Source organism: Episyrphus balteatus, chromosome 3, assembly GCF_945859705.1.
Source record: "Episyrphus balteatus chromosome 3, idEpiBalt1.1, whole genome shotgun sequence".
NCBI lineage: Eukaryota > Metazoa > Arthropoda > Insecta > Diptera > Syrphidae > Episyrphus > Episyrphus balteatus.
Genome location: NC_079136.1, coordinates 96,996,022 through 97,005,977, shown reverse-complemented (window position 1 = coordinate 97,005,977; position 9,956 = coordinate 96,996,022). Strand labels below are relative to the sequence as shown.

Below are 9,956 nucleotides of genomic sequence, written 5' to 3'. Positions count from 1 at the left end.
TGAAGGGTACGCTATCGTTTGTTTGCACCTTAAGGAAAATCAAATTTTACTTCCACAATTCGGAACTGGAAGTATTTGACAGAACAGAATATCAAAATGAATTACAAATGAATGATTTTTAATTCCAGTTCATTCCATGATAAACAAAAATCGATTTGTGAATGGCTTACTGCAGTCTGCAGATGTAGAGAGAACGAAGAGTGCGAGTGCAAAAAACGCAGTTTTCACAAAGAAATATTAACTACCTTTTAAGAATACAAATAACAATTTTTAATGTTATTTGTATTTCTTCAATTTAAGTCGAATTCGATTATTGAAGCAAAAATAATTTCCTACGAATTTAAGTGTTAAAAGTTACAGAAAATACACATGACTGTATATTTGGTTCTTCAATTTGAGATGTATTTCGTGTTCTTAAAACTGAAACTTCTTAGATCGATTTTTTGAAAACTGAGAATTTCATCATCTTTAAAAAAAGCAAACAAGTTGTTAAATGTAAGTTTCTCATTGTATTTAAATTATATTGAATACCTCAATAAATTACTTAAATTATATGAAGGTACTAACATCAAAGGCAGTGTTATTTCTTGGTTCCTTATTATGTATATCAAATTTCATTATGTAGGTATATAAAAATGTAAATAAAAAAAAATCTTTGAAATGTCCTCCAAGAGACTTCTTTCAACACTATTATTTTTTTTTTTTAGTTTTTTTTTGACAAAAATAGAACCATAAAGTCGACATTTGTGTTTTCTTCCTTTCTTCGGTGTCGAGAACATCATAACTTTCCGACGCATCTGCTTCGCACAAATGATCTGCGGCAAGCCTGCCGGTTTTGTGGATTTGAATTTTTCGAGGCTAACGGCCATATTATTCACTAGTTTAAAAAATACATCTGGATGTAAACAATGTCAAATGTCAAAAACAAATCCAATTCCATAATATTCACTACTTAAATCCAATCTTAAATCCAATTTTTTAAATCCAATCTCGTTAAATCCAAACAAATTTAAACTGCTCTCTGGAGGTCTGTTTAACTTTATAAATCCAGATGTAAAATTAATTTCCACAGTGTTCAGTTGTTTTTTCACGTATTTTGTGAAGGAAAAATAAAGATAAATGCAAATTATACAAAATTTATTGAATAAACATATAATTTTTTTGAGTGAATAATATGACCAAAAAATTAAATCCTTGGATTTATGAAATTCAGATTTAACGCATTGGATTTAAAATTCTCTTAAATCCAAACTAAATCCAGAGTGAATAATATGGCCGTTATAGAATTTAGGTGTTTTTTCATTTGCATAGGCATATTTTCCTTAATTTGCGGTCAAATGTAAATGCTATGTATGTATCTTGTTTTTGTATGGGAAAATTGTATATGGGCAATTCCATGGTAACTCACGATACATTCACAAAAATTTCCAACACATAAATATATTTTTTTTTCAATTTTAATGTAAATTGATACGAAATTACTATCCATGAATGGAGCATAACTATTACTTTCAAAATTAACTAAAAAAATTGTCTTTATTTTTAACATTTGCTTGGGAAAAATAAAAGTTTGATGGTAACTCACGTTACAAAAATCGGACACGAATTTTAAGAGTCCGGCAGTATGAAGTTTTTATGTGAAATTAAGAATCTTAATTTGTTTTATAGACCAGTGCCAATAATTTTTGAAAATAAAAAAATTATTAGCAGCATATGGGTGGAGGGAAAATTTAGGATAAATGGTATATGAAAGGGGAAAAATAAATTGTCCACAAAAAAATTGGGGGAAAGGGGGTGGGTGGGCGAAAAAGTGGGGTGGGTGTCAAAAATCATGGTTTCTTACGATTTCTGTCAAAGCTAGACGCCCTATCGAAAAAAGTCAAATGCAAAAGTTGTAGGTAGTATAAATGTCTACAACTTTTACTCAAACAATTTTTTTCTATAACCTCAAAAATATTGGAAAAAATGCAAAAATACGATTTTTTTATTTTTTATTTTTATCTTTTACAAAAATGGTTGGATTTTAACAAAACTTGGTAAAAAACTACTTTGTTATGTTTTCTATCTATTAAAAATGTTTTTTGAGCAAAAAGTGAATTTTTGGATTTTTGACGAATTTAATTTGAAAAAATAGCCTATTTTTCAATCAAAAAAGTTACCGAAAAAATTTTTGATTTTTGAAATGTTTGAAATGAAATTATTTAGATTAAAACCTATAATTTAAGATTGTGTGGAAAAACTATACTTTTGTTTTAGAAAATATTGAGAAAAATTGAAAAAAAAAACAAAAAAACGATTTTCAAGATCGATTTTTCCGTAAATGACAGTAATATTGGCGAGAAATAATTTTCCATAGAAACTAAATTATACTTTTCTAATGGCCTTTGACCTTCTTAATTTGAATCTAGCATTAGAATAGCTCTAACGTGAAAAGTTTTTGAGATATTGAATTTTGAACGTCCAAAACACTATTTTTGTGATGTTTTGCATGGTAATATCTCAAAAACGTGATGTGATAGAATTTTTTTGACTTCGGATTCGAGCTCAGCGCACAAAAAACCATTAGAAAAATATACTTTGACTTCTATAACTTTTTGACTAGTGAATTCGAACAAGGCATTCGATTTTTTCTTCCCTGTTCGAATTCACTAGTCAAAAAGTTTTTTTTATAGAAGTCAAAGTATATTTTTCTAATGGTTTTTTGTGCGCTGAGCTCGAATACGAAGTCAGAAAAATTCTATAACATCACGTTTTTGAGATCCAACCATTTTTGTAAAAGATAAAAATAAAAAATCAAAAAATCGTATTTTTGCATTTTTTCCAATATTTTTGAGGTTATAGAAAAAAATTGTTTGAGTAAAAGTTGTAGACATTTATACTACCTACAACTTTTGCATTTGACTTTTTTCGATAGGGCGTCTAGCTTTGACAGAAATCGTAAAAAACCATGATTTTTGACACCCACCCCACTTTTTCGCCCACCCACCCCCTTTCCCCCAATTTTTTTGTGGGCAATTTATTTTTCCCCTTTCATATACCATTTATCCTAAATTTTCCCACCACCCTTATGCTGCTAATAATTTGTTCAACTTTTGCCCTCTGAAAACCGGATTGGCACTGGTCTATTAAACGAAGATTCCATACATAAAAAATTACAAACTTTTAATATTAGTGACAAAACCAAACATTTATTCAATATTTCGAGGAAAAATTTTAAAATATCTAGGTAACTCACGTTACATTATTTTGGTAACTCATGTTACCTGTGATTTGTGGTTCCAAAAGTAAAGAAAAGATGCATTTTCACTCAAGTTTTTTAATCGAATAGTGTGTAACGAAGCTTGCTTAAATGTTAACTTATTTTAGCACTCACGAGGGGATATTGTCATCGTCACTATTAGACTCATCATATTTTCAGCTTGCTTGTTTTTCCGTCATTTTCAAGTGAAATTCTTCTGTTGTTGGCAAACTTATGCTATAAAAATGCTTTAAGATTATTAAATTCCCTGAATTTTATGTCTATCCATAAAGGAATACAACAAAGAATCTTTTCTTGCAACTTGCATAAAGAGTTGCCGTTTGTAAATAGTAATTTGCTAATAAAAAAAGTAAAAAAGACTGCATAATTTGTTCAAAATTCGTGTCCACTTTTTCATGGAATTACCCATATGTGCCCTTGATTATGAAAGTGGACTAAGTCACTTTTTGCATTGTTTGAAGAAAAACTTACATAATAATTTTCTTATAACGATTTAATTTTATTTTTTGTATGAAATCACTAGAGGAGCAATAAAGAAGTTTATTTACTGCAATTCCGCTTTCAAATAAACTTTACCCCTTAAATAATAATTATTTTTAGGCTAGATTTGATGCCATTTTTAGGAGTGACTTAGTCCACTTTCATAATTAAGGGCACATAATGATATTGCAATTTTGCAAGATCTCAGGATTTATTTCTCCAAACATGACAATATAAAATGAGTGGGTAGTGTTCTATTTAAGTATCTTATATATAATTGTTATGAGTCTCCTTATAACCTGGTTATAATCAACCATACCATTTTAACTTTGAGGACATTTTGACACTTGTTATCCAGTTTATCTCGTTGAGGAATCAATCTTTGAAACTTTGTGGGGCTTAAGGGCTCATTACTCATTAGTAAAAATTATTCACAGACAAAGACGCTAACAGAGAAGACGAGTACGCGTTTTCTCCGTAACCCTCTTAATCTGAAAAAAAAAATAGCAACAAAGTTGAGTTTTTATACTTTTTGGTATAAAAAGAGTGCTTTTCTATAAAAATACCTATCGACTCTTTTAAAACTTTGTTGTTGCACCTTTCCCTTTTAAACCCTCTCACAACTTCGTCCCATAGAAACCACCAATTTTGCACAGTGGTAGAGTATAATGCATTTTGTTATGTTTGTCTACAGTTCTTGCTTGTTCTTAGACCTAGTGTCACCAATCCTTCGCTTAAGAACTCTCTAAAGGTGTTCCATAAAGTAAAGGTCAGGTGACTGAGGATGGCCACTCCATAACACTAAGTTTTTTGTTGCGAAACCATTTTGTTCCCAGTTTTGAGGAGTGCTTGTGGTCATTGTACTGCAGAAACTCCCACAAAATTGGCATGTCCTCATTTGCGAATGGCAATATTGCAACGTCCGGAATTCGGACGTTTTGGATAGCAAACATTTTTTCTTTTATTCAAAAGATAGGCCAAACTGCAGATTAGTGTGGTCCACGTTATAAGGCAAAAAAATAAACCATACAATTCATTACTTCCCCACCCATTATTTTGCTACAGACATCTATACCAACATATTATGCTGAATGTTTTAGCTCTCAAAAATAAAAGAAAGAGGGCGCTCATCAGATTTGAAATATTAGACTTTGTTACCCTTAATATCTGATTATATCGTAATAGGACTTGGCTTGGAGTTGGAATTTTGCTTAAATATGATAAGCACGCATGCTTCCGATAACCAAGTTAATTATTTTCATGTTTCTTTGGTTTTGAGTCATTCATATTTCATTGATTAGTTCTGTTTTGTTTTAGCTTTAAGCAAAAAATACTTACAGGCGAATTTAAATGAACAAAAAAAATCTGTGAAAACCTCACTTAACTAGTGGTTTTTTATGAAAGAAAAAACAAATCATGAAAAACTTTGCCACGTCACAACTTAATTCGCTTGATAAATTAAAAAAAAATTTTAATAACTAGGCATGAGCACCTAGCTAGAACAGCATCTGAGCATAAACTTTGAGCCTGTTGAGCGCCCACTTACACTTCACCTAAAAAGCTGAAATTTCAGATGAGTAATACAAAACCTATATGCAACCAATTTTTGAGTGGGGAACAACGGAAATGTAAAAATCAAAAAATTGGACCACACTGCTGCAATTTTTCTTTTAAAAATACTTAGATTGAATTCTGTGTTCTCTGGCCTTCGTAAAATTTTCCGTTGGATCTATTAAAGAGCTTATAAATATTATTTAAGTTTTCATTTAGTATAAATTGTTGTTTCTATTAATTTTTCCATCACTGTAATTAATTTTCTTAATTTTATGATTCTTGCATAGTCACACAGTAATATAAAAGCGATAGATTACACGGAATAATGGCAAAACGAGCCGTGTAGTTGTGATATGCAATCGTCTTATTGTTCCAAAACCATATTTTCGATTTTATACAAAATAAACAAATCGAGCATTAATTGTTTTTCTCTAAAGAAAGTGTTTTAATGCAATTTTTCAAGCACTACGCATTCCATTTTCAGTTAAAGCATCCAGGGGAAAAACAGCACAAGTCACCTCCAACTCATTTCGAGAAAAACGCATTTTAAAATTTTATTCTCCATACAACATAGTACTAAAAGCACACAATGTATTTATTTTTTCAGCAAGGCTTAAGTTTGTTTTATAAAAGTAATAATAATAATGATAGTGCTCAGTAAATACTAAAAGACATCATCATTAGTTTATTAACAAACAAAAAAAAAATGAATCTTCTATATATGTAGATCCTTGACGGAATGCCAAGTTTGGGTTCAATTGTAAACTGATCGACATTCCTTGAAGTACTACAATAGTGTTGCGGTTGAATTGTGTATCGCTTCTTACCTTTTATTTGTCACCAATGTCATCCAACCGCCATGTCACTTACATTATCGTAAGCATATTATTAGTAGAAGTAGTGTTTTCTACACTTACATATAAAGCATTTGCTCAAAAATACAAAATTTTTATTGTAATGCCAGGAGTGCCTAATGAATATTTATTTCTATTTCAGTTTGAAAAAAAAAAATCCAGATCAAATTCAACATCAACGTTCACAAAATTTATTGAAAATAAAAATTTTAATCAATTTGAAACCAATCGTTGTAATATTTATGTAAAATAAAAAAAAAAAAAAACAAAACATAAAAACAACAAGAATAGCGTAAATCCCCAATCTTTTAATGCCCCATGATGAGGACATGTATCGTTTTTGACAAAGATTTAAATAATTATGCAACTATAACAACAACAAAATCAGTTTTGTTATGCTTATCAAAAATAAGCAGTACTAAAAACGATGAGCAACTTTATTATTAAAATACTTATTTTTCATGCTGAATTTTAATAATTGCAAAAAAGTACATAATTAAAAGTATTTTATTGATGATCAAATATTTGTACTTATACATTTTATAAAAGAAAAACGATTTTCAACAAATTTTTCTCTGGGAGAGTTAAAATTGAAAGTGAATTGTCAACGAGATCAAGTCCCAGGATGGTTTAATTCGCAAAAGCGACCAACATTCAATAACAGACGGATACACAGAACACCAATGCTGCCAACTATTTTAAATTTTAACTTCATTAAGATCATGTATAAGATATCTTACAGTATACGGGTAAGTGGATATATTTAAATAAATGCTTGCCAATTTTGAAAAAAAAAAAAAAACAAAATTAATATACACAATACCATATATGTAGATAGAAAAACATTTACAAAAAAGATGAACACAATAGGTTAAAAATAATATTTAGTTCAGTAACGATCAGAAAAATTTAAAAATCAATATGAGAGATATTACCAATTAATCTTTTCTATAAGCAGTTCCGTGTTTTGTAAATTCTATTGATTTTTTAAAGGAAAGCATTCTAGAATTTTTAGTGATGTGCATTGTTCTAGAAGAAACTTACTTTTATAATTTGTTTATATAATAAAACTCGCTTTGCTTTTAATAACACAGCCACACAAAAAAATATAAAAGTTCTGACCTGGGGTTGCGACTAGGTTTTTCATATAGTTTTTGGGTCTCTGAAACCGAATCCGAAGTCCGTTTTGCTCCATCACGTCACGTTTTCGAGATAACCTCATCAAATGTCACGAAAACAAAACATTTTTTTCTCTGATCTGGGTGTGCGAATATGTTAATAATATAGTTTTTGGATCGCTAAATCCAGATTCGAAGTCAATTTCACCCTATCACGTCAGGTTTCTGAGATATCCTCAAAAAAATCTAAAAAACAAAAGTTCTTATCTGGGGTTGCAACTAAGTTTTTCATATAGTTTTTGGGTCGCTGAAACCGAATCCGAAGTCTATTTTGGCGTATCACGTCAGGTTTTTGAAATATCCTCAAAAAATGTCTAAACTAAAAAAAAAAAGTTCTTATCTGACATTTTTTGAGGATATCTCAAAAAATAGAGTTCGGATTCGGTTTTAGCAACCCAAAAACTATATGAAAAACCTAGACGCAACCCCAGATAAGAAATTTTGTTTTTTTGGCTTTGACATTTTTTTGAGGATATCTCAGAAACCTGACGTGATAGGGCAAAATTGACTTCGAATCTGGATTCAGCGATCCAAAAAGTATATGATTAACATTTTCGCACATCCAGATCGGAGAAATTTTTTTTTGTTTTCGTGACATTTTTTGAGGTTATCTCAAAAACCTGACGTGATGGGGCAAAACGGACTTCAGATTCGGTTTCAGCGACCCAAAAACTATATGAAAAACCTAGTCGCAACTCCAGGTCAGAACTTTTATTTTTGTTTGTGTGGCTGTGTAATGGATAGTTTCAATATATGTATACGATGTTGTCCACAATGATGATGTCCACGACCCACAAGCAATCTAGAAATGAATTCGTTCAACTTTTGGTCATTTGTTGGAACATATTCAGAAGCAGACACAAAATGCTTGTACTTTTCTGTTAATAAACTTTATTTTTCAAAGTTTTATATGTTTCAATAATTCTGGAATCACTACTCTCTTTGATATGGTAGAAAGAAATTTCTTTAAAAAAGTCTGCTTCGTTTTATACCTCGAGAGCTATAAGTGTGCACCTAACAAATGTCAGGTTTTTATTATCTTTAAACAGGTTTAGTAAACACTGTTCAATTTTGTTTTATTCAAGATTCGATAATTCGGTATAAATTCCTACTTACTCTTTTATAAGAGTTCGTTTGAAGAGATTTTCCCAATATAACTGATTTTTAGTCATATCTATGTACATGGATGATTCTTCTACTATGAAACACTTCGATTTCATTTGATAAACTTATTTGGGTTCTATATGTATTTATTTTTTCTTCTTTTGTGATTCAACTGTTGCTATGGGGCTGAGTGAACAGTCGCCACATTTGAGTCCGATTCACCGTCTATTTGGTTAACATCCTTAATGGGACTCAAAAAAGCTGCCACTCTATTGTCTTTGCCCTTTAAGTATTGATTTCATAATTGAATTCGGAAAATTTCAGTAATCATCTCTGATTTCTTAGCGAAAATTCTTTGCCGTTGTATTTTTTATTATTTACCCTTAACGAGAAGGTCATAATCTTTATTATTTAAACTCATCTTTCTTATGCCATTTTCATTTGCTATTTTTCCCCATTCTGAATTCTTTCGGTACGTCAGTAACAACAATTCTTATTAATTCTTTTGTTTTGTTGTTAATTATGTTAAACAAAAATTGATTTAGTTTTCAAAATAGGAAATTGACTACAATCAACCCTAGATGAGTTGATTAAACTAACAGTAGACCCTGTAAAGGGCGACTGGCTCAAGAAACTTACATGTATCTTATAATTATTGTCTGATAAATGAAAGAATACACTTTTTAAGTTAATTAATTTATTTAAATGAATTTTAAATAGTAGATATTTATTTAATAGTTTAATATAAGTTTGGCCTTTTTTCTCGTGTTGGCTCGTTTGACTCGTTTTTAAATTGTATTTCTTGGTGTCTTCTTCACGGCGTTTGACGAGTTTAGACTGAAATTTGGCTGCAAGATATTTTGTAGAACGAAGATCGAAGATCTGTTCTTCTCTCTCTAACAGACCCAGTGTCAATCAACGCCCTATATTTCTTATCACCTATCGAGAAGTTGCAAAATATTTTATACCCGAGGCTCAGTTCCGAAAATCCGATGCTGGATTAATATCATTTATTTCTTCAGAGCCTATTCTCCTCGAACTACTAGGTTCAATACCACTGGTTAAATAATCTCAATCGCTCAGTTGTGGGTTTTGAAGACTATTTCTGGCCTGACCTGATGGATTAAAGTATACTTGTTTAAATCAGTATTTAAACTTCAAAAACAAATAAATCCAAAGACAAATAAATCTGATAGAAAGAGAAAAATGTCTTAACCAGAATCAGATCAGCGGAGCCTTGGTTTGGAAGGTTGGGGTGAGTAGTTTTATATGTCTTCATCTTCGTCCATTTTTGAAGTTTCTTTGTAGTATTCGTTATTTTGGATAAGGTATTGAGTAATAGAAGACATAGGTGAAATGTTTTGTGGGGAAATTAATGTTGGATGTTGTTGTGTTGGATTGGGTGGGGTTTGTTCGGGGAGGTGTTTTTTTGGATTTGGATTCTGCGATCGATTGTTGTGTAGTGATTGGAGAGTTTTGTGTTTGATTATTGGTGCAAGCGATCTGAGCTTGTGTTTGATTTACATT

The 9,956-nt window shown here is 30.6% G+C and overlaps 1 long non-coding RNA gene across 1 annotated transcript; it reads left to right on the top strand.

Moving 5' to 3' along the window:
• The first annotated feature begins 355 nt into the window (after nt 1-355).
• Nucleotides 356-7,004, top strand: LOC129916680 (uncharacterized). The gene is made up of 3 exons (XR_008772528.1): nt 356-495; nt 6,290-6,896; nt 6,982-7,004. It is a non-coding gene; the product is annotated as an uncharacterized LOC129916680 (long non-coding RNA).
• Nucleotides 7,005-9,956: the final 2,952 nt, after the last annotated feature.